Source organism: Globicephala melas, chromosome 2 (assembly GCF_963455315.2).
Source record: "Globicephala melas chromosome 2, mGloMel1.2, whole genome shotgun sequence".
In the NCBI taxonomy this organism is placed as follows: domain Eukaryota; kingdom Metazoa; phylum Chordata; class Mammalia; order Artiodactyla; family Delphinidae; genus Globicephala; species Globicephala melas.
The window spans coordinates 31,328,729-31,354,801 of NC_083315.2; the positions used below are offsets into that span (position 1 = coordinate 31,328,729).

General features: G+C 47.5%; 1 protein-coding gene across 5 annotated transcripts in view; it reads right to left on the bottom strand.

Annotated features, from left to right (window-relative positions):
- The window catches only part of APBA2 (amyloid beta precursor protein binding family A member 2), a 198,437-nt gene that overhangs the window by 155,656 nt on the left and 16,708 nt on the right, over window positions 1–26,073 (bottom strand). For all 5 annotated transcript variants that reach the window (XM_060293723.1, XM_060293726.1, XM_060293727.1 and 2 more), the window contains exon 2: window positions 6,374–6,489. The gene's annotated coding sequence lies outside the window, so the exon portion shown is untranslated. The remainder of the gene's footprint in view (window positions 1–6,373; window positions 6,490–26,073) is intronic.

A 26,073-nucleotide genomic window follows, 5' to 3' on the forward strand; every position in this document is an offset into this window, starting at 1 on the left:
GCAGCAGAGCCAGGCTGCCTCATTCAAGAACTCTGGTCTTTAGGAATACATATTTTTCCCCTTCCCCTGATGCAATTGGGAAAATAATATTTTTTACACTTGCAATTAAGAGCAGAACAGATGGCAACAGTTTAAAAATCTGTTCATGAGACTCGATGCTGGCGGAGGGATCGCTGACAAGACATGGAGGACGGGGGCGATTCTGTTTTTCTTGACGCGCGGAAGGCCCGCTATTGTGATCCCCAAAACAAAGTACTGCAGGCATAGGGAAAGGGGTGGGATGGAAGGTTCATCCACAGTAAGAGGGCAAAACAGCTAGTAATTTAGAAGTGACAGCAGGAGAGCCCACCTGCCTCTGTGTGGCTGGGCCCACCCAGCTGCCTGGTGTGGCCACAGCCCCAGCACCACCACCAGCACCATCATCATCTTGCATTTCGCGTGGCAGCTGTGGGCCACTTCCTCCATTCACTGAGGACTTCCGGAGGCTCCCGGATACAGGCTCCCTCATCTGGGCTTCAAATTCCCCAAAACCACAACGCACAAGAGAAATCCTACAAACTAGCCGTCACCGTGACCAAGTGGCTTGGCCTCTTTATTTACCACTTTTAGTTTATTCATTCAGAACCTGCTGAAAGGGAACAGGACCCTGTGGGGCTCCTGGGCACAAAAGCCTTTCTGTGTCCCCCATTTCTTGATTACAGAAAATAGGCTTCATTCAGCCCCCATGACCTTCCCTGAGTTCCAATGGGCAGGTTCAAACAGTTGCTAATCAGGGAAGGGAGGGGATCCAGGGACAAGGGAGGAACCGTCAAGAAACAATAGTGCAGCCTTGGGGCAGGGTCCTGGGTCCTCAGGGGATACACATAATAACACGCCTTTGAGTTCTGCAGAAACTAAGGCCCCCACCCAGGTGGAGGATGGAATGATGATGTTGGCCGTCATGACTTCAATCAACTAAAGCTTGTACTCTGTTGATTGAAGTTCTATGCTGAATTCTGCTCTTCTCAAGCCCCCGCATGAATATGCATGTACCCTTAAGCTTAAAACTTCCCCAATTTTGCTGCTGGGGAGACGCTGCTTTGGGAAAGATCCCTGGTGTTCTCCTTACTTGCTGCAACTAATAAATCCTTCTTTCTCCGGATCTCCGCTTAGTTGTGTCTCTGGGCTCAACACCCACCAAGAGGCGAACCCAGTTTTCAGGTAACACATGCCCTCCCCCACACCTTCCCACCACACCAACAGGGCTCCTGTCTGATAACAGTGGATTCCAGCTGAAGGAGCTCCAAGACCAGACCCTCTCTGAGGAGCAGGACTGAGGGAAGCCCAGTGTCCAGAGGGGAGGCCAAACCAAGGCCACTGGAGGAGTCTGAAGCCTCTGGAACCTACAGCTTCAGCAGACACGACACACAGCCCAGCTCCTAATGGGATTTACACAGATTCCCACAAGAAGGCATGTTACCTCGGTTCCTATTTCACAATACAACATATCTGACTTTCAACAACAAATTAGAAAGCATATCAAAGGCAAAAAAATAAACAATTTTTTTAACACCCATATTCTAAAGAGATAATAAAGCAAGCATCCTAACTGGACTCAGATATGACACAGACTTTGGAATTCTCAGACTGGGAATTTAAAGGAACTATGATTCATATGCTAAGGGCTCTAATGGGAAAAGTAGACAGCATACAAGAACAGAAGGGTAATATGAACAGAGCGATGGAAAGTCTAAGAAAGAATCCAAAAGAGATGCTAGAAATTTTTTAAAAACTGGTAATAGAAAGGAAGAATGCCTTTGATGGGCTCATCAGTAGACTCAACACGGCTGAGGGGAAAATCAGGGAGCTGGAAGATAGGCCAATAGAAACTTCCCAAACTGAAATGCAAAATAAAAAATAAGGCCAGTGTGGGGGTGAAAGCAGAGATAGAACAGAGCATCCAAGGACCACGGGACAATATTGAAAGATACAGCATACGTATAACTGAAGACCCAAAGGAAACAAAAGAGATAATGAGGAAGAAAACATATTTGAGCTAATAATGGCCAACATTTATTCTAAAATTAACAACAGACACCATCAAACCACAGATCCAGGAATCTCAAGGAACACCAAGCAGAATAAATACTTTAAAAAACAACAACATGGGATTAGCAGATGCAAACTATTATATATAGGATGGATAAACAACAAGGTCCTACTGTATAGCACGAGGAACTATACTCAATATCCTGTGATAAACCATAATGGAAAATAATATAAAAAAGAATGTATACATATGTTTAGCTTAATCACCTTGCTGTACAGTAGAAATTAACACAACGCTGTAAATCCTATACTGCAATAACAAAAAACAACAACAAAAACTACACCTGGGCATATCATACTCAAACTGTAGCAAACTGAAGACAAAGAGAAAAATCAAGAAATAAGCTAGAGGCAGGTGGGGAAACATTTTATCTATAAAGGAACAAAGATAAGAATTACATCAGACTTCTTGTGAGAAACTACACAATCAAGAAGGGAATAGGTGAAAATCTTCAAAGCTTTAAAAGAAAAAGAAAAAAAAACTCCACTAACCTGTACTTCTATATCCAGCAAAACTAGCTATCAAAAGTGAAGGAGAAATAAATACTTTCTCAGACAGACAAATACTGAAGGAATCTGTCACCAGCAGACATACCCTGAAAGAAATATTAAAAGATTCTTCTTCAAATGGAAGGAAAACTATATACTTTGGAAACCTGAATCTATATGAAGAAAGAGTGTGTGAGGAGGAATAAATGAAGGTAAAATAAAATCTTATACTTTTCTTACTCTTATTTGATTTAAAAGATGACTGTTTATTTAAAACTCTAATAGTAACAATGTATTGTGATGATTCTAGCTTATGGGTAAGGGAAATGAATGACAGCAGTGTCCCAACGGACGGGAAGGAGGAACTGGGAATAGTCTGTTTTAAGGGACTTGCACTAAATCTGAAGAAGTATTGTGTTATTTGAAGATGGATTTTAGATTACTTAAAAATGTATATTGTAAACTCTGAGTCAAACAATAAAAAATTTTCAAAGAATTAAAAATGATTAGCTAAGAGAAATATAATTGATTCCTATAAAATGGTCAATGAAAACCAGAGAAGTGAGAAAAGGAAGTGGCAAGAACAGAAGACAGTGAATGAAAAGTGTGCTAGCCACTTATATGTGGAATCTAAAAAATGGTACAAATGAACTTATTTACAAAACAGAAATAGAGTCACAGTTGCAGAAAACAAACTTATGGTTACCAAGGGGGAAGTGGGGGGAGGGATAAATTGGGAGATTGGAATTGACACACTACTATATACAACTAATAAGAAGCTACTGTATAGCACAGGGAACTCTACTCAATACTCTGTAATGACCTACATGGGAATAGAATCTAAAAAAGAGTGGATATATGTATATGTATAACTGATTCACTTTGCTGTAGAGCAGAAACTAACACAACATTGTAAATCAACTATACTCCGATAAAAATTAATTGAAAAAAAGAAAAGTTTGACATCAATCTAAATACATCAATAATCATTTAAAATGTAAATGGTCTAAATGCACCAATTAAAAGACAGAGTTTGTCAGAGTGGATAAAAACACAAGACCCAACCACATGCTGTCTACAAGAAACCCATTTAAAATATAAAGACACTTTTAGGTTGAAAGTAAAGGTATGGAGAAGGACATACCGTGCTAATTCCAAAAGGAAACTGTAGTACCAACAGATGAACCTATTTGCAGGGCAGGAATAGAGACGCAGACGTAGAGAATGGACATGTGGACACAGTCGGGGAAGGGGAGGGTGGGATGAACTGGGAGATTAGGTTTGACATAAATACACTACCATGTATAAAATAGGTAGCTAGTGGGAACCTGAAGCACAGGGAGCTCAGCTCGGTGCTCTGTGATGACCTAGATGGGTGGGATGAGGGGGAAGGAGGTCCAAGAGGGAGGGGATATATGTATGCATATAGCTGATTCACTTCATTGTACAGCAGAAACTAACCTAACACTGTAAAGCAATTATACTCCAATAAAAAATAAACAAACAATAATCTCATTTCAAAATTAAAAAAAAAAAGGGGCTTCCCCGGTGGCGTAGTGGTTGAGAGTCCGCCTGCCGATGCAGAAGACGCGGGTTCGTGCCCCGGTCCGGGAAGATCCCACATGCCGCGGAGTGGCTGGGCCCGAGAGCCATGGCCACTGAGCCTGCACGTCCGGAGCCTGTGCTCCGCAATGGGAAAGGCCACAGCAGTCAGAGGCCCGCCTACCGCAAAAAAAAAAAAAAAAAAAGAAAAAAAGAAAACTGGGGTACCAATACTCATTTCAGACAAAGCACACTTTAGAATAAGGAAAACTGTCAGGGATAAAGAGGGGGCATTACCGCATGATACGTAATTCAATTCTCCAACAGGAGATCGCAATAATAAATGGCTATGTACCTAACAGAGCATCAAAATATATGAGGCAAAACTGATAGAACTGCAAAGAGAGAAGGACAAATCCACTATTACAATTGACAACGTTAACATCCCCTGTCAGTAACTGATAGAACAAGCCGGCAGAAAATCAGCAAGGATGGTTCACCTGGACAGCACTATCCATCACCTGGGTCTCACTGACATGCATGCAATATTCCATCCAACAGTGGCAAAATACACATTCTTCTCAAGCTTGCATGGAACAGTTACCAAGTGCCTTAGTCCGTATGGGTTGCTATAACGAAATATTAATACTACAGTGCGATACAAACAACAAAAATTTATTTCTCACAGTTCGGGAGGCTGGAAGTCCGAGATCAGGGGCCAGCCTGGTCAGATGAGGGCCCCTTTCTGGATCTCAGACTTCCTGTTGTGTCCTCACATGGCAGAAGGGGTGAGGAGCTCTGCAGGGTCCCTTTCATAATGGCACTAATCCCATTCATGAGCATGCCACCCTCATGACCTAGTCACCCTCCAAAGGCCCCACCTCCTAATACCATCACCTTGGGAGTTACGATTTCAACATATGAATTTGGGGCGGGGTTTGGGGGGGACACAAACATTCAGACCATAGCACCAAGACAGAACACATTTTGGGCCATAGAGCACACATGAACAAGTTTTTTAAAAGTTGAAATCACTCAAAGTACATTCTCAGAGCAGAATGGAATTAAACTAAAAATCAATAAAGGAAAATGGGTGAAATCCCCAAATATCTGGAAATTAAACAACATAATTCTAAACAACACATGGGTCAACGAGGAACTATCAAAAGAAAAGTTTTTTTAACTAAATGAAAACAAAAATACCACTTGTCAGAATTTCCACAATGTATTTAACAAAAGCAGTGCTTAGAAATATATAGCATTAAATGTATACATTAGAAAAGAAGAAAAATATCCAATCGATAACCTAAGCGTGTACCTTGGGAAATAAAATGAAGAGAAACTGAAGCCTAAAACAAGCAGAAGAAATATAATAAAAATGAGAGCATAAATCAATTAAATTGAAAACGAAGAGGAAATACAGAAAATCAATGAACCCAAAATCTGTTTTGCTGACCAGGCTAGCCAAGAAAAAGAAGACACAAACTACCAACACCAAAAGAGAGAGAGGAGTCATCAACACTGATCCCACAGAAAAAGATAATAATAGCCCATTAAAAGGATAATAATAAAGGAGTACTACAAAGAATTCCGTGCCCCCAAATTTGATAATTTGGATAAAACAGACCAACTCCTTAAAAGACATGTACTAGCAAAAGTCACTCACACAAGGAGAAATAGACAAACAGAATAACTATATGTATCTTAAAAATTGAATCAATAATTAATAACTTTCCCAAAAGAAATCACCAGGCCCAGATGGTTTCTCTGCTGAATTGTACCAAACATTTAAGGAAGAAATGATACCGATTCTCTATAATCTATTTCAGAAATTAGAAGAGGCAGGAACACTTCCTAACACATTCTATGAGGCCAGCATTCCCCTAATATCATAATCTGGCCTAACAGCACCCTAGCGGGAAGCGGGCAACGGCGCCACTCAGATTGGAGCATCCCCAGCGGCAGAAGGGGACAAGGTGGGTCTGAAAGGAGAGAAGAAGGGTGACAGGAAACCACGTCTGCTCTGCGTGGCTTGTCCTCTGGGGACGCCCCAAACTCGTCTTTCTCCTCATCAATTTGTCAAAACAGAAAACGGTGAAACACGTGAGTGTAGCTGCATTGGAGCTTCTGCTGGAGAAAGATGAGGGGGGCGGGCCCAGTTGTCCCCCAGCCCCCGGGCAGCCTGTGAGTGCAGATGCTCAGATGACCAGGCACGCAGGGCAGACAGCGTGGTGACCCCGCAGGTCCTACTCACCGGGAAGCTGCAGGCGCCTGGGGACCCTGGGCCATCCGCAGATCGGTCCTGGCCCGGCTGTCAGCTCCCCCGATGAGATGCAGACGAGATGCAGCGACGCTCGGATGCTCCAGAGACTGAAATGAAAGAGGACACAGGCTGGCGTCAGCGGGCTGAGCACACAGGCTGCTCCTGGACAAGCAGAAGGAAGTTCTCCGATGCAGTGCCGGACCACAGGCTCCATAAAGCTCCCTGTGCCTGACGTCAAAGCAGCTCAGGACTCTGTGATCAGAGCTCCCGGGGTCCACAGAGCCACCCAACAGTTTGAAAATCAAAGAGTGGCAAGGTGATCATGAGTCTCCCCAAGTTTTCAGGGGAGCCCTCCCTCTACTCCCAAAAGCCAGCGGGCACTCAGGAAGCAGCCACTGGCCCCGGTCTCCTGGGGATGCATTTCTCTAACCTTTTTGGAGGAAGATGCAGGAAACCCCGTGGCCTTAAGATTACAGGTTCCTTTTGCTCTGACAGGAAAGGAAGCATATTCTTCAAGGTTCTGTCCCCAACTTGTTTTCCCAAAAAAACCAAAATGCTACACAAGATAGAGCTTGGTGATGTCTGGGTTATCTTAAAATTGTGTGCATTGCACACGGCGCAGTGGGGGTAGGAATTTTACAAGATGCACTAAACAAAGTCTCGTCAAAGAAAGGGTGAGTGTGTGCATGTGCGGGTGTGCAGCACAAGCCACCCCGTGTGCAAGGGCCACCGTCTGCTCCCTGACACGTGGGGGAGCCACCCTGGCAGGGGCGGCACCTGCATCTCTGCGTACAGCTGGGCCACAGAGAGACCTTGGCTCAGACCTAGCTCTGCCCTTACAGCCTGTGAAGGCTCCAGAACCTCCTGGGGCTCCGTTTCCTCATCTCGGAGGATGCCAGGGGCGCTGAGATGTGGGGATCAGGCCCCACTCCAGCACCGGCAGCCTGGTCTCCCTGCCTGTCCAGTGAGGGCACAGACCCGCATTAACTTACAAGAGTCCTTGAGCTCTGACGTGGAGGGCTCCTGCCATGCTTCCTGTCCACAGAGCAGGCTACCCAGCTGGGGGCCTCCTAAATCCAATCACGGACCCCCTCCACCCTCCACGCAGATGACACCCGGCCCAAATCACACCGTGCCTGCCCCCACCTACAGCCAGGGACTCTAATGCGGTCTGGAAGCATGGCGCTGCACCACGCGGTGATCAGCTCTGGACCATGAGCTCCCGGGTCTGTGTTCTGCCCATCCCTGCAGCCTCACCCCCGTCACACCCCCAAGACCCAATGCTGTCGGGGTCTCACACCTTCCAGGCCAGCGTTTCAGCCATTCCCTTTTCACGCCTCTAGAATCTTACTGACAAACTACTATTCATCCTTCAAAACCCAACTGGGAGAGGCGTCCCTGAACTCCAGCTGTAACCACAATCTTCTCAGCCTGTCTTGTCTCTGCAGTTTTCACAATCATTCCCAGCCACATCTCCTTGCTCCCTCTAGGCTCCCGGCCTGCCAAAGGCACAGCTTTCCAGAGACTTCACATGCCACTGCAGCCAGCAAGCCGAGGACATGGGCCTCAATTCCAGCCTTAAGGAAAGGGGAGGATAAATGCAAAAAGCAGCAAAGATGGGGAAGCGACTCCGAGAGACGAGGATGGAGCATCGGGTTGGGGTCAAAGGCACCAGCTACAGCGGACGGGAAGCAATGGAGCACGCCACTGAGAGCGCTGAGATCACACTGAGTGCCTGCCAGCCCCTGAAGCTGCACGCTCCCCATGCTGCAAAACCGCCTTGAACCCACCCACCCCGGCACCTGCCACGGGCTGCAAGCTGCCACGCGCAACGTGTCCCTGAGGCTAAAAATGCAGCCAGCTTCTCAGCCACGCTCCTGCTCCACAGGCCAGCCACAGTGGGTAGGGGTGGCTGCCTGGGAATCAGGGCGTCTTCGGTCAATGGCCCACCCACCCTCCGTTCAACAGCCACCAGTGGGGCCACCCCAGTGCATGCCAGGTTCAGGCCCTCGGCTCCATCTGCTGTGACGTCCGGCAGGACTCAGGTGACACAGTGCCTCCCTCCCTGTGCCCAGCCACTCACATGGTGTGCCCTGAGAAAGGGTTTGCAGCAGCTCATAAATCCCCACGGTTGTGTATCAATATTGGCTCATCAGTGGTAACTAATGTACCATACTAACACAAGATGTTAATAACAGGGGAAATTAGGGGGTATGGGGGTTACAGGCCACATGGGGACTTTCTGCTCAACTTTTCTGTAAACCTAAAACTGCTGAAATAATTATGCTTCCAAATTTTAAAAAATATGGTGGTTCGACAGATGAATGGATAAAGAAGATGTGGCACATATATACAATGGAATATTACTCAGCCATAAAAGGAAACGAAATTGAGTTATTTATAGTGAGGTGGATGGACCTAGAGTCTGTCATACAGAGTGAAATAAGTCAGAAAGAGAAAAACAAATACCGTATGCTAACATGTATATATGGAATCTATAAAAAAAAATGGTTCTAATGAACCTAGGGGTAGGACAGGAATAAAGACACAGACACACAGAATGGACTTGAGGACACAGGGAGGGGGAAGGGTAAGCTGGGACGAAGTGAGAGAGTGGCATGGACATATATACACTACCAAATGTAAAACAGATGGCTAGTGGGAAGCAGCCGCATAGCACAGGGAGATCAGCTCTGTGCTTTGGGACCACCTAGAGAGGTGGGATAAGGAGGGTGGGAGGGAGACGCAAGAGGGAGGGGATATGAGGATATACGTATGCATATAGCTGATTCACTTTGTTATACAGCAGAAACTAACATAACACTGTAAAGCAATTATACTCCAATAAAGATGTTTTAAAAAAAAAAAGAATCGTAACAACATTCCTCTACTAGAAGGGCTTAAAAAAACAAAACAAAACAAAAAACAAACAAAAAAAACATTGACAAAACCAAATCCTGATGAGGAAATGCGACAGCTATAACTCATACCTTGCTGATGAGGGTGCAAAATGATGCAGCCACTTTGGGAAACATGTTGGCAGCTTCCTACAAAGTTGTACAAACACTTATCATAAGACCCAGCCATCCCATTTCTCATATGTACCTAAGTGAGACGAAAACTTACGGTCACATAAAACCTGTACATGTGTGTTTACAGCAGCTTTATTCATAATAGTAAAAAACTTGGTGCTGAATTTGACCAATGCTTTATCTGCATTTATTGTGAAGACCGTTTTTTTTCACCTTTATTCTACTAACGTGGTAAATTGCGTTGATTGATTTTCAAATGTTGAATAAACCTTGCCTTTCTGGGATAAACCACACCCCCCCAAAAAAATATGGTGGTTGATATGCAGAAGGCTGAATGTAAGAATGGTATAATTGAGGAGCTGATGGGTAAACTGATAGATGGAACTAAGGGATTCTCCCAGAATGCAGTGCAAACAGACCTTGGGCAGCACCCCTGGAGGACAGGTTTTTCCTGACTTTAATGAGAGTCACTGGGCTCCGAGAGCATCCATCCCCAACCCCACCACACACACAGTGTTCCTCTCTCCAAACTGTGGGGCATTAGTAGATTCTCAGGCTTTTGGTTGTTCATCTCATCTTTCCCCAGGACTGCTTTGCGGGGTGAGGGGGACAGCACAGAAAACCTTAGGAACTATGTCAACCTTTGCCTAGATCCTCTGCCTCTCCCTGGCTGTGGCATTTCACAGTTCATGGTCTGAGGGAGAACCACTCTCTCTTTATTTAGCTATTGGTGGTGAATAACTTCTTTGGTTTTCTCCTTTTAAAAAAAATTTATTTCTTTAGAAGGAGTCCCAGTGACGCCTTTCAGAAAAGCAATTCCGCCTTCTCTATCAAAAATTTAAACACGCATATCCTTTTACCCAGCAACTGCATTTCCAGGAGTCACATGTATATGAAATGATGTGAGTATAGGGATTTTCACTGCAGCAATCTTTTTAAAAACTGGAAGCAACCTAAGTGCCCATCAATAGGACAATGGTTAAATAAATTAGGGCAGAGCCCACAGGCTGGAATACTCTGAGACTTTTTTTAAAGAGGTAGGCCAATATGTACTGACAGAGAGAAATCTTACAAGCCTGGTATTGAGTGAAAACGGCAAGTTAGCTGAAGTATGTGCATGTGTGCATGTCTGCGAGTGTGTGTCTGTGTGTGTGTAGATCCCAGTTACAGACACGGCAAGCCAGCTAGACCATGTATACACATGTGCAAGTCCATGTATGAACGCAAAGGCAAACAGAACAGACCGGAAGGGCTCCCACCAATGCCTGCCAGCACTTCCCCTGTGGACGGCATGCAGATGGGAGAGGAGGCCAAGGGGGCATCACTTTGACTCTATTAAATACGTGCGTACTGGTTGGGTCTTTTACCAAAATGCGTTTCTTATTCAGCAGTATTAAGATGAAACCCATAGTCTGTGCCTTTGAGGGTTTCACATTCTAGCTGGGAGGTGTCAGCACTGAGGAAACCCACAGTGGGGAACGGCGGTCAGGAGGGAGGGGGCGTGTGTGGAGAGTGCAGGGGCCCGAGGCTCCTCGGGAAGGAAGGTCACCCCTGGCAGAGGGGATCAGAACACGCACAGCATAGGGCGGCTGGGGAAACGGAAACACGCAGGCAGGCGGGGACCAGACACAAGGAGGTGATGGGGGCCAGGACCTGGGCCCAGGGCTGCACTGGACCAGGGGAGGGGAGGCGGTGCTGTGTTGATCTGGGGGAAACTGAGAATTTAGTTTCACTCACTGAGGGGTTCACATGTGTGTATGTGTGTGTGGTGTGTGCATGATGCATGTGTATGGTATGGGTATATGTGTGTGTGTGGTGCATGGTGTGGTATGTGATACATGTAAGTGTGATGTATGTATATGATGTATGTGTACGATGTGTGTATGAGGTGTGTATGTGTGTATGGGGTGTGTGTATGGTGTGTGTGTGTGTGTGTGTATGTATGGGGTGTCTGTGTGGGGGGGTGTATGGTGTGTGTGTGTGTATGGTGTGTGTGTATGGCGAGTGTGTGTATGGGGTGTGTGTATGGTGTGTGTGTGTGTATGTATGGGGTGTCTGTGTGGGGGGGTGTATGGTGTGTGTATGGCGAGTGTGTGTATGGGGTGTCTGTGTGTGGGGGTGTATGGTATGTGTGTGTGTGTGTGCGCGCGCATGGGGTGTGTGTGTGTATGGGGTGTGTGTGTGTGGTGTGTGTGTGTATGGGGTGTATGGTGTGTGTGTGTGTGTATGGGGTGTGTGTGTGTGTGTGTGTGTGGCGAGTGTGTGCGTGCGCACACACACGCCCGGGGAGGACGGGGCCGGCTGCTGAGGACGAACGCAGGAGCAGCAGGCAGAAGCCACACTCAGGCCCAGGAGCGCCTGGACGAAGAGGGTGAGACGCACATCCTCCCCTGGAGCAGCACCCACAGAGGGTGGTCAGGGTCAGGGCGGGACGCGTTCCCTGACCCCTCTCTGGGGGCAGTGGGGTCACTCCAGCAGGGGTTTGTGCTGAGGGGTGCAGGGAGCACAGGTGGCATAGGCCCCGTGAGTGCCCACCCAGGAAGAGAAGCAGCTGGTGACAACAGCCCCCTCCTGAAATCTGGGGGACATCAAATCCCAGGGGCCGGCCAGGGGCATCCTCAGAAGAACGATGGGCCTCCAAAAGGAGACCCTACCGCGAAATGGCCCAAGCCCCAACCCCGCTTAAATATTCCACTGCAATGTCAACCCCTTCGGATGAATGGATAAAGAAGATGTGGCACATATATACAATGGAATATTACTCAGCCATAAAAAGAAATGAAATTGAGTTATTTGTAGTGAGGTGGATGGACCTAGAGTCTGTCATACAGAGTGAAGTAAGTCAGAAAGAGAAAAACAAACACCATATGCTAACACATATATATGGAATCTAAGAAAAAAAAAAAGTCATGAAGAACCTAGGGGTAAGACTGGAATAAAGACACAGACCTACTAGAACATGGACTTGAGGACACGGGGAGGGGGAAGGGTAAGCTGGGACAAAGTGAGAGAGTGGCATGGACATATATACACTACCAAACGTAAAACAGATAGCTAGTAGGAAGCAGCCGCATAGCACACGGAGATCAGCTCGGTGCTATGTGACCACCTAGAGGGGTGGGATAGGGAAGGTGGGAGGGAGGGAGACGCAAGAAGGAAGGGATATGGGAACATATGTATATGTATAACTGATTCACTTTGTTATAAAGGAGAAACTAACACACCATTGTAAAGCAATTATACTCCAATAAAGACGTTAAAAAAAAAACCAAAAAACCCTTCACAGACAAAAAATCAAGCAGACAGCATTTTCATATCTTCTTTTTTGTGGAATCTAAAATATGGCACAAACGAACTTATTTATGAAACAGAAACAGACCCACAGACATAGAAAACAAACTTATGGGAATTCCCTGGTGGCGCAGTGGTTAAGAATCCGCCTGCCAATGCAGGGGACACGGGTTCGAGCCCTGGTCCAGGAAGATCCCACATGCCGCGGAGCAACTAAGCCCGTGCGCCGCAACTACTGAAGCCCGTGCGCTCTGGAGCCCACAGAGCCCATGGGCCTAGAGTCCGTGCTCCGCAACAAGAGAAGCCACCACAATGAGAAGCCCATGCACCACAACGAAGAGTAGCCCCCACTCCCAGCAACTAGAGAAAGACCCAATGCAGCCAAAAATTAATTAATTTTTAAAAAAAGAAGTAGCAATATCTGTATGCTATTTTTTTAAAAAAGAAAACAACCTTATCGTTACCAACGGGGAAAGTGGGGGAGGTATACATTAGGAGTTTGGGATTAAAAGATACAAACTATTATATATAAAATAGATAAACAACAAGGTCCTAATGTATAGCACAGGGAACTATATTCAATATCCTGTAATAAACCATAATGGAAAAGGATCTGAAAAAGAATATGTACATGTATGTATAAGTGAATCACTTTGCTGTACACCAAAAACTAACACAACATTGTAAATCAACTACACTTCAATAAAAAATTAAATTAAAAAACCAAATTAATTAATGAATGAAAATAAAGCCTGCTTCCTTTCAGAAGTCGCTTGAGGCAATTTAGATTCTCCTATAAACCATGCTTGGGAGTGAGCAACTTTCCCAGGATCTGAAACCACGAAACAGCGGGTGTGAGCGCCCCCCTGCCACCTCCCACCCTCTTTCCACCCTAACCTGCCAGACAGTGCTGCCAAAAGTGCTGGATGAAAACCACTTTCCAGCCCCTTCTCAGGAAGCCCTCTTGCATCACGAAAGGACATCTGCAGAATGGCATTAAAGCCTCAGCACACGCTGCAAGAAGCTAAGGGATTTTATGTACAACCAGGAGAAATTTTTTTAAATATTGATAACGGCTAAAATTCTGCAAACCGAAGCCCCACGAGGTGGGGGCTGATGTCTCCTCGGCTGCAGTAAGTCCATCACCTGACCCAGCACCCTGCACACACGGGGCCCATCACCCTGCCACCCTGCCCGCCCCTCGGTGTCCCCCACAAATGGCAGGGATGTTGTCTTGGGAGGTGTGGACCCATGGGCTTTAAGCTCGGCCACTGGGCAGGTAGGCCGAGCCCGCCACGTCTGTCTGGAAGTTGTTGCCTTCTGTCCTTGCCTGTAACACAGCAAACCACGGTGCAAGGCATCTGATTTACACGGGACAAAACTCAGCGGTCCCTGCCCTGGACAGTGCGGATGTGCTCAATACCAGAACATGATCTCCCCAGGGCATGGCAGCCCATGGCCAGGCCACCACGCAGCACGGTGCACAGTAGGTGTTCCACAAGCACTTGCTGAATGATGAGTGAATGAATACACTGATGGATGTTATGTCTCTGAAATCTTACAAAACGCTTAATGCACATTTTATTATTTTTTTTTAATATTTATTTATTTACTTATTTATTTATTTTGGCTGCACCGGGTCTTAGTTGAGTCACATGTGATCTTCGTTGCGACATGCGGGATCTTTCAGTTGCAGCATGAGGGCTTCTTAGTGACGGCATGCAGACTTCTTAGTTGCAGCATGCACGCGGGATCTAGTTCCCAGACCAGGGATCGAACCCGGGCCCCTTGCATTGGGAGCGCAGAGTCTTACCCACTGGACCACCAGGGATGTCCCTAATGCACATTTTAGAAGTAAATGCACACACAAGATACTCAAGGTACCTTCAAGCAAAAGGCCCAGGAAGCAAAGGATAAAAATCAGGTGACACTGGGGCCAGGGTCTCATCCTCTCACAACGCTGCAGCCTGGTGGGACTGTCCCATAACCATATGAGGGCGCCCCGGTGAAACGAGGCCATCCCCACAGTCCCCAGGGAAATCTGCAGAATAAAGAGAATCAGCCTCCAGAGGGTGCCAGGCTGGATGGAGCACCTCACCCACCAGCCACCCAGCCTCCTCACCCACGCCCGCCCAAGTTAGGAGCCAGCAGCTGGAACTCGGGCTTTTTATGCATCTTCACTTCCACGATGCTGTGATGCTGGGCCAGGTAGGGCAGGATGTGGGTTCTGAATGAAGCAGGGAGCCTGACCCGCTCCCTCCCAGTTTCCAAATCCCCCTGCCCCTGAGCACAGCTTTTCCATTTCACATTTCAAAGCGCAAAGGACAGATCTTTGAATAATCCGTGCTTCCTAATCCATCGGATATTCTCAGAAATAGCAAGTCTCTTCTCTGGACCTTCCTTGAAATAGCCTGGCCCTTACATATGACAAAATGATGCAAAGTGGCATCTCTGTGACCCAAATACGAACACTGGAAATATTTCCGGGTCTTCCAAATAGCAATAAAAAATATTTAAGACAATTTAATGCCAAGGCCATTGCATAGAATTCGAGACAGCTCAGGCAAATACACTATTAGAGGGAACAGATAACCAATGAAAAATTCAAACAGATACTACTATATAAGTAGAATTGAGGGGGAAAAATCACTTCATAGCTGTAGAGGATTTCCAAAGATGATGCTCTTGAAATCTCTTTGAAAACAATATGTTCCAACTTCCCACTAATCCAAATTACTCTAGCGATGTCTGCCTTCAGCGGCTAGCAGCAAAGATGCAGCCTCATTATCTCACTTGGCATGGTGGTATCAAGGAAACTTCTATTTCCGTCTTCCCATCACTAAAGCTAACGTGAGTCTCCCATCTGCACTGGTGACAGCTCCCTTTCTGATGAGAAGCAGAAACATGTCCAGATGGGCTCAGGGCAGCGAGAAGACTGCCCACAAAGCCACCATGGTGTGGGGTGGGCGAGGGGATCATCACAGGGGCTACCTTTTGGGTTTTTTTTTTTTAACGGGAAACAGTTCTGAATGGCTTAAGCAGGATGTATTTTGATTTGTAAAGCTCTATTAAATTGAAGAAAGAGAAAGAATCCATCCCCAGCTCCATACAGAACAAGTGAATACCATTAGCCCCTAAACTGTCAATGAATTAAACTCCTTCCCTGACCATGCAGAGCAGCCCTGGGTGTGGGCATCTTGTCTCTGTCAAGCAAGCCCGCAGGCCAACCCCTGCCACACGGCCCTACGGGAGCTACAGATGCCAGCAATGCACTATCTTATTTGTTCAGGGGAAGCAAAACGGTCCAGTGCTGGTGGCTGTGTTCTTTCTTCCCAACAAGGCCTAATTGCTGCTGTCCTCCTCTGGGATCTGGTCTCCCTGGACAGAGCGGAAAGGCAGCCAGCAGAACTCAAACCGTCCAGCTCCCTGGATCAGGCCTCAGTGCACTAACTCCTGGAAACTCAAAGATGCGCAACCCAAGCACAGAGAACTTCCTGTTTCTGAAGGTATTAATATGAAGCCAAAATTAAAATCACATATTCTTATGGTTCTTTCTTTAAAAAACACAATCAGTGCTTCTTACTGAAAAACCAGAAAACGTAGGTTATCCATTTCGTGACCCTCCCTTTTGGAAAAGAATCACTTAGATGAAAATTGGTACATTCCCTAAAAATCAACACTTATGATCCTTGAAACTCTAATATTTGAATTTTTTAATAATTTCCTATCAAGCCCATTCAATAGAATGCAAACTATCTCGAGCGGACACACTGTTAGATAAATGTGATATGAAACTAAAATTTCAAATAGACGCAGCTATATAAAAACGGAAAGAGAAAACCTGCTTCATTGCTATATAGAATTTCCAAAGATGATGTTCTGGAAACCAGCCATGGTTTTGACATCTATGAAAACAAATCACTGTGGTGCACTGGGACAAGGGCTATAAGAAAATAACCGTGGGAGAACAGAATATAGAAGAAACATTTCTCCTATTTATGTATATTGGGTTGGCCGAAAAGTTCGTTCGGTTTTTCCGTACGCTCCCGAACGAACTTTTTGGCCAATCCAATATACATATATTCTCCTATATATATAACTGAATCACTGTGCTGTATACCGGAAACTAACACAGCACTGTGAAACAACTATACTTCAACTAAAAAAATAAAATTATATTTTTTTAAAAGCCAGAACCAAAAAAAAAAAAAAAACTGTTAACTGTCTTTCTCAACCTACGCGGGTGGTGTGCTGTAGAGGACTGAAGCACTGTCCAGGTGCCCTGGATTGAAACCTCCTTCACCAGCCGTCTCCACGGATGAGAAATGGCCCAACCGTCATGCCTCTGACAGAAGACATCGAAGACTGCTGTTAGGATGCAAGTCACATCTGCCGGGGCAGCTCTTTCATTTATTGCCCACCCTTAAGGTTTCAGCAGGAATTACTGGGCCAGACACTGTTAACCCACCAGTCCCTGAGCTCTTCCCATTTCCTGCCTGGTGCTACTGGACACCTTACACTGTGACTGCCATCATACCTGAGGACAGACACCTCTGACCCCAGCTACCACGTAACTACACAGGTCAGTCATTGGCTACCGCAAAGACCTGAAGAAACGAGACGATTCTTTCACTCAGGCTGAATAATCCCATACTGGAGGGGCTTCTAATGAAAAGCCATATTCCCTGACCCCAACTTCCCCACGCCACTGCCAATCCTCTTCCTTAGTTCAGATTTTAATTCTTCTGGTGGCTATTTCCATCTCTCTAAATAATATTTTTACACCTCTATTTCTGGATATATTATCAACTTCAGATAAAATGTACTGACATCCTTATACGAGAGGCAACACGTAGCAGGACCTCCTGGGCTCTTGTGCCGCTGACTGTGATCACAGTAGCCATGGCAGATGCTCCCATCCTGACGAAGGGCTCTGCGAGAAACACATCCGCCAGAGAATCTCCCACCAATTCTGGGAACAGAGGCACATCCTTTGGGTGGCCTGTGACCATGCAGCCCTCAGGATGAATACAAGCTCTTTTCTCTTTTTGAACTTGTTAAAGCCCTAGATAGGAGGTGTCATTCACTTGGCCTGTCCCTGCTGCTCTTTGGGGGTAGGGACTGGCTCCCACACCCATCTGCACCCTCCAGTCTCAGCAGCAGGCCCAGGCGCCCGTGAAGACTACATGTGCACCTGCTGAGAGCAGAAGCGAGCGAGCACCAGTGTGGTCAGCCCCCACCTGCCAACGCACAGAGGCTGTGAACCGCAGAGACCAAGGTCTCACCGCTTTGTTCTTTCTACTACACGACGTATTCTTAATGTCCAACGGATGAACGGATAAACAAAATGTGGCATGTACATACAACGGAATGTGACTCGGCCTTAAAAAAGAAGGAACCCCTAAATACGTAAGGAACTCATACAACTCTGAAAAACACTATTTTTTTCATGGGCAAAGGACCTAAACAGATTTTTCCAAAGACATACAAATAGCCACAGGCACATGAAAAGGTGCTCAACATCACCGATCATCAGGGAAATGCCAATCAAAACCACAGTGAAGTATCACCTCACACCTGTTAGGATGGCCATCACCAAACAGACAACAAATAACAAGCGATGATGAGCACGTGGAGAAAAGGGAGCCCTCGTGCTGTTGGTGGGAATGTAAATTGGTGCAGCCACTATGGAAAACAGTATGGAGGTTCCTCAAAAAATTTTAAATACAACTACCATATGATCCAGCAATTCTGCTTCTGGGTATATATCCAAAAAAAAACATGATATCACTATCTCAAAGAGGTATCTGCACTCAAATGTTCATTACAGCATTATTTACAATAGCCGAGATATGGAAGCAGGGGACTTCCCTAGTGATGCAGTGGTTAAGAATCCGCCTGCCAATGCATGGGACACGGGTTCGAGCCCTGGTCCAGGAAGATCCCACATACCGCGGAGCTACTAAGCCGGTGCGCCACAACTACTGAGCCTGTGCTCTAGAGCCCGCGAGCCACAACTACTAAAGCCCGTGCACCTAGAGCCCGTGCTCCGCAACAAGAGAAGCCACCGCAATGAGAAGCCCGAGCACAGCAACAAAGAGTAGCCCCCGCTCGCCGCAAAAGACATGGAAGCAATATGGGTCCATAGACAGATGAATGGATAAAGAATATATCACATATATATATACATATATGTATACACGCACACGTACACACAGTGGATTACTATATAGTATTAAAAAAAGGAGGGAATTCCCTGGCGGTCCAGTGATTAGGAATCTGCGCTTCCACTGCAGGGGACATGGGTTCGATCCCTGGTTGGGGAACTAAGATCCTGCAGGCCTCAAGGCGTGGCCAAACAAGATAGACAGATAGATAGATAGATAGATAGACAGATAGATAGATAGATAGATAGATAAAAGAAGAAGGAAATCCTATCATTTGTGATGCTGTGGATGAACCTAGAAGGCATTATGCTAAGTGAAATAAGACAGAGACAGACAAATACGCACTACGTACGTGATCTCACTTAGACGTGGAATTGTGGTTTCCAGGGGCTGGGGGAGGGGGAAATGGGGAGTTTGTGTTTATGCGGACAGAGTTTCAGTTTGGGAAGATGAAAAAGTTTTGGAGGTGGATGGTGGTAACGGTTGCACCACAAAGTGACTGTACTTAATACCACTGAACTGTACAAATAAAAATGATTTAAGTGGTACATTTCATGCTATGTATATTTTACCACAATTTTAAAAACTTAAAAAAATTAAGATATCCTTGATGCCAGAAGACAGAGTGGGGGGCGCAACAGCCGTCTCATCAGCTGATGTTCCCAGATGTTTCCTCTCCCCGTGGAGGGGCCCCGGGCCTGGGGCAACCGAGAGAGAAGCCTCTGTCTAAAAAATAACTTTGGTAGGGCTTCCCTGGTGGGGCAGTGGTTGAGAGTCCGCCCGCCGATTCAGGGGACACGGGTTCGTGCCCCAGTCCGGGAAGATCCCACATGCCGCGGAGCGGCTGGGCCCGTGAGCCATGGCCGCTGAGCCTGCGCGTCCGGAGCCTGTGCTCCGCAACGGGAGAGGCCACAACAGTGAAAGGCCCGCGTACCGGAAAAAAAAAATTTTTTTTTAATTTTAAAAAATTTTTTAAAATTAAAAATTTTTTAAAAAATAAAAAATAACTTTGGTGGAATGACTGTCAAGGGACAAGGAGCAAGACTCACTCCGGGAGGATGAGGTGAGAGACAGAGAAGATACTCCACTGCTTCTCCGAATGGTGAGGAGCCCAGAGGCCCTTCTTATCAAAATCAGGGGGAGGTGCCCTTTCTATGGCACAAGCAGCTCACAGGAGGAGCCAGGCCGGGGGCTCCGGAAAATCCAGGGGCTCCAGCCTCGTTCAGGAGCACCACCCCACACTCACGGGGCACCTGAGAGAGGCAGAGGTATCATTTGCAAACGCACAAGAGGATATTTTTACCAATGGTAGAGTGGATTTTTTTTTAACAAGCATTAAGATTTTTTAACAGACTTTGGAAATGCAAGGGTTCCCAGCTGTATGTGTCAAGGCGAGATCCCCTTTCTGGTACTTCCGAGGCTGCATCAGGGTTGATTCAAACAGAAAACACACCTTCTCTGACATCTACTCCTCTGGGGAAAGGCAGACTTTATGGCTGAAAGGGTGACCGAGCTCTCCCAAGTTGAGACACTACAACAAACAGCTCAGATACTCTCTGACTCTGGAACGTTTCACGAGCCAGCTGTGGGGAGAGGCGGTGAGTGGTCGTGTCGACGGTGGGACCCTGATCCCAGCGCTCCAATGTCAGTGAAAGCAAACAGTTTTGTGGCAGAGAATGGCCAGGCCCTGCCAGGCTCTCTGGGACCTGCACCTCCATCCCACCTGGCACCCGCCTGCCTCTGCATCCTGGCCAGCATCTCTGGCCATCACAGAAGCCCGTGAAATCCTGCTATGCCTTGCTCCTGCTGAAGGCCAAATCAAAACCACTCGGCCCAGCATACGAAATGTTTCTGGACAAAATGCAGCAAAATAAAAGCCACATAGGCCCCTCCTTCGCCCTCCCTCCCTGGGCCATGGCTGGCCCGTCCGATGATGCGCACAGGTGGCCTCAGATCTGAGCCAGGATCCGCCCAGGCCACCATGGGGCCAGGACTGTGAAGCAGCTTCAGCGACACATTTTCCATTAAACGAAAGAAAAAATGGGCGATGGTGAGCAGTCATACGAACGAAGTGAAATGCTGTCGCAGTCCACTCACTCGAAATAAAACCCATCCCATTAGGACGACTGTAATTGCAGCCCATTCTGCTCCGGATGAGGCCGACTGTCGGAAGATAAGGGTTTAAAATTGAAAATCAAAGAGCGGTTCCTCAGTGATTCCCAGGAAACGAGGGGCACACAGAAAGTATTAAACCCACCCACAGAAAGACTTGTCCCCAACCCACACCAAGAATCCTAAAAGTCACCTTAACAGATTTCAAACTTTCGAGTAAAACGCAATGACATAAATAAGTCCTTAATCATACTGCACTGCTTGAGTTACCGGATTTTAATGACACTACCTCTCCAGGTCAGGGGGACCTGACAAAGCTAACCCCACCGCCATGAAAAGTCGCCTGCCCCTTTTTATCACTTAGAATACAAATTCCAGGGACTTCCCTGGCGGTGCAGTGGTTAGGACTCTGCGCTTTCAATGCAGGGGGCCCGGGTTCAATCCCCGGCCGGGGGAACTAAGATCCTGCAAGCCGTGTAGCATGGCCAAAAAAAGAAAAAAACAACCACCACCATTCCAGAACCCATCCCAAACTGGAAGGAAGGACCCCAATGAAATGGAACTCCTGTCCCGCTGATCAGGGAAATACACTCTTCTCAAATAACCGAGCCCCACCCGCCCCCTGGCATCAGACCTCACTCATCCTGGTCTCCCATCCGGGGCCCTTGGACTTGGTCTCCATCTCCCGCATGCTGGGAGCCACTTCCTGTCCACGGTGGACGTCCTGTTCCTACTCTTGGCCATCCCTCTAACCAGAGGTTCTGGTGCCACAGGGGAAGAGTGAGTTTTCTTGCCAGTTGCTCCCCCACGAAATTCTGACACGGCTGGCCTGGTTCCACTTCCATCAGCTCTGAAGATGACACGGAAAGCCCTGCCGCTTCCTCCCGCTGGGCACCCTCGTATGAGTGGAGAAAGTGAGCCTGAACGAGGCCAGAAATGGGGTGTCAGGGAACCTCAGAGGGGAAGGGGGTTCCTGGAAGATGGGGCGGCAATAATCAAAACACCCCATCTGCAGCCCACAGCCCGGGGCAGGCTCCCCAACCCACAGGCTGCAGACCCCACCCACGAGGCCAGGGTCCTTCAACCCCACGCTCTGCGGCCAGAAGATGGCTCTCTCCTCTACAGACACGAGATCACTATTAGAAGGCAATATTTAAACACAGAGATGGCATATCTCCATGTTAATTATGAGCTCTTTCACCGTTTGGTAACGAAATAATACGTGGAAACTCTGCATGTCAGAACACGGCATCTACGTAAAGAGGGCTCAAAACCACTCCTAAATTTCAGAATCTTCGGGTAGAAGAGACGGTCTCGCTTGTTGACAAACAGTGCTGCTGACCTGGAGGAAGGGAACCGCAGCAGAGAAGGGTGGGCCTCCCCAGCTGCCCCCTCCCCACCATTCAGAGTGGGGAGTCCTGCCCCCCACCCCCCAGGCCTCCAGCTTCTGGTTTTTAAGACTCTCAGGATTTGGGAATGAGACTGAGTAGACAAGCACTTTAAAATTCATTACCAGGAGGTTCCCACAGACTTTGCTTCCATGCATAGGAAATAGTCCATTTCTCCAAGTACTTGCCTACAAGTCCAATTTGGGGGAATTGATGTAGATTGTTCCATTTTGGGTTTTTCAACCGGAGGAAATTTAAAAATTCTTCCTTCCAGCTCAACAGAGCGAATCCACGAATCTACTGCTTCTGTGAAAGGAGGACAAAGACCCTCCTGGGGCCGCCGGATCTGGCAGCAGCTTCTCCCTGGATTCTCAGGGCAGCCAACGGCGTAGGGGGAACAGGACACCAGGCCAAGGGCCCCATGGTGGCCACCAGCCTGACTCATGCACCGGGTGGTCCCAGGTGGTTCAGGAAGAGGGCCTGGCGTCAATCCATTTGCCAAATCGCCAGGGAAATAAGGTATTTTTTAAATAAATAATGGCTTGTGAGCCCAGGGTTCGGGTTCCCGCCCATGGGGTCAGCGCCCCAGCACCCCCAGCATAGGGGTGGGGTGCTCTCAGGGAAGGGATGTCTCCCTAGAAGAAGGTTATCACACCTCAGGATCAGCCTGTGTGTCACAGGGAAGCCTCTGAAGCTCCCCGCAGGCTCCCCCATGGGTTCTTGGTTTCCCCTCAAAACCCCAAAAGCAAACCCCAGACCAGGGGCCCTAGGGAGCCTGTGTGCTGGGAGGCCCCCCAGGGTGGTCAGCTGGAATGCTATTTGCTGGACCCCTGCTCAGTGGTGCAGCATCAAAGGAGGGAGAGGGAGGGGGAGGAGAGGGGGAGGAGCAGGGGGAGGGGAGGGGAGGAACGGGGGAGGGGAGGGGATGGAGGAGCAGGGAGGGAGGGGGAGGAGCAGGGGGAGGGAAGGGGGAGAGGGAGGGGAGGAGGAGAGAGAGAATGTTCCTGCGGAGGACAAGAGAGGGAGAGAGAAGGGAAGGCTGGGGAGAGAGGGGAGGGAGGAGGCAGAGGACAGGAAAGGGGAAGGGAGAGAAGCAAGGCAGGCTCTCCCCCTCACACAGGGTCTGTGGGCGATGGAGCCTTTCTGGAGGTCAATCTGCAGCCTTCACATTAGGTCCAGCCATTCTACTTCTGGAAATATACCATAAGGAAAGAATCATGGGGATCTGCTGAAAAAGAAAAAGGCTTCCCTGGTGGCACAGTGCTCAAGAATCCGCCTGCCAAGGCAGGGGACACTGGTTCGAGCCCTGGTCCAGGAAGATCCCACATGCCGCGGAGCAACTAAGCCCGTGCGCCACAACTACTGAGCCTGCGCTCTAGAGCCCGCCAGCCACAACTACTGAGCCCACATGCCACAACTGCTGAAGCCTGCGTGCCTAGAGCCTGTGCTCCGCAACAAGAGAAGCCACGGCAATGAGAAGCCCGTGCACCGAAACAAAGAATAGCCCCCGCTCACCGCAGCTAGAGAAAGCCGGCGCGCAGCAACTAAGACTCAACACAGCCAAAAATAAATAAATAAATTTTAGAAAAAAGAAAAACAGAGCTACAGGGTGTTTATGACAGCATCGTTCAGGGCAGAAAAACATTCTAAACAAGCCCAATGTCCAAGCAAGGGGCATGGGTCAGTGCACGACGGACAAACTCCCATCGCTGCGGGTCGAAGAAAGAGGCCCCCGGCGCAGCACAGGGGGAGGCGTGTGGGCAGCTGTGCACGTGCCAAGCACACAGAAGAACCCACGTGAACAATGCCTCCCCCCACCCCCCACTGCAGGAAAAATCCAGGATGTCTAAGTTTCCTGTTTGCTGATCTCTATTTTCTAATACAATGAACTGGGAGGCTTGCGATGACTAAAGTTGTTAAAAGAAAAAGTGTTCTCTCTTGCCCAAAACTGCTTTAATACTAAACAACTGCATTAAGCCGTATGACGCTGCTTATATTTGACCACTTCTGACTTAACAAAAACAGCTGTTTCATAGGGTTCAACATGATCTTGTCCTAAAATCCAGATGAGCCGTGAGACCCACAGGAATCATTTCCTCTCAGGGACTTGTGAGGGGCCGTGACTGACTGACCCTCTCGGTGCAGGTCCCCCGTTCCCCCAGGAGACACCAGCCCCACCACGCCGAGCGCCTCCCACGTGCCCAATGCCACCGTAACCCTGTGCGAGGATCATCTCATCTGTAACTCACGTCATCTTGCAAAGCGTGCGGGGGGCTTCGGCAGGCAGGCCGGGTCCAGACAAGCCCTTCCCACCCTCCATCCTTACTGTTTGGGCTCATTTACAAGACGGGGTCCTGAGTGGGCTTCTCCTCCCCTGCGGGGCTCACTCCTTCCTCTGAATCCTGCACCTCCTCCAAAAATACTGGAAGTGACCATTACAAAAGTTAAAGAAGATGTAATTACCCCAAACCAGGGTTCCAGCTGCCGGCTGGACCCGTTTTCCCGTGTCCCCACCAGGCCACCCTTCCTGTGGAAACACAGCTGTCCCGACCACCTACTCAGCGCTGGCCATGAAGCCTCAGTCAGCCCAGAAACACAGACGCTCAGCTCCCTTTTGCCTCCTGGCTGAACTGCCAACCGCACACACATCAGCTTTGGTCCATGATGTCGGCTGTGAGCAATGTCACCCCCTAAAAAAATGGTCACTGGTCACTCACAGAAGTGCCCCAGGGCTGATCAGGGGAGGGCAGCCGTCTCAGGACCTCAACACATAAGAAGGGAGCAGAAATCATGAGAGAAATGCAAAGCAAAACTACAATGAGGTATCACCTCACACAGGTCAGAATGGCCATCCCCCCAAATTTACAAACAATAAATGCTGGACAGGGTGTGGAGAAAAGGGAACCCTCCTGCACTGTTGGTGGGAATGTAAATTGATACAGCCACTATGGAGAACAGTATGGAGGTTCCTCAAAAAACTAAAAATAGAATTACCATATGATCCAGTGATCCCATTCCTGGGCATATACCCAGAGAAAACTCTGATTCGAAAAGATACATGCACCCCAATATTCACAGCAGCACTACTTACAATAGTCAAGACATGGAGACAACTTAAATGTCTGTCGACAGATGAATGGATAATGAAGACGTGGTACATATATACAAAGGAATACCATAAAAAAGAAAGGAATAATACCATTTGCAGCAACATGAATGCAACTAGAGATGATCATACTAAGCAAAATAAATCAGAAAGACAATTACCATATGATGTCACTTATACGTGGAATCTATAACATGACACAGATGAACTTATCTATGAAACAGAAACAGACTCATGGACATAGAGAACAGACTTGTGGTTGACAAGGGGGAGGGAGCTGGGGGATGGGTGGAGTGGGAGTTTGGGATTAGCAGAGGCAAACTATTATATATGGATAAACAACAGGGTCCTACTGAACAGCACAGAGAACTATATTCAGTACCCAGTGATAAACCATAATGGAAAAGAATATAAAGAAAAGAATGTGTGTGTATATATATATATATATATATATGTGAATCCCTGTGTTGTACAGCAGAAATTTTTTTTTAACATCTTTATCGGAGTATAATTGCTTTACAATGGTGTGTTAGTTTCTGCTTCATAACAAAGTGAATCAGTTATACATATACATATGTTCCCATATCTCTTCCCT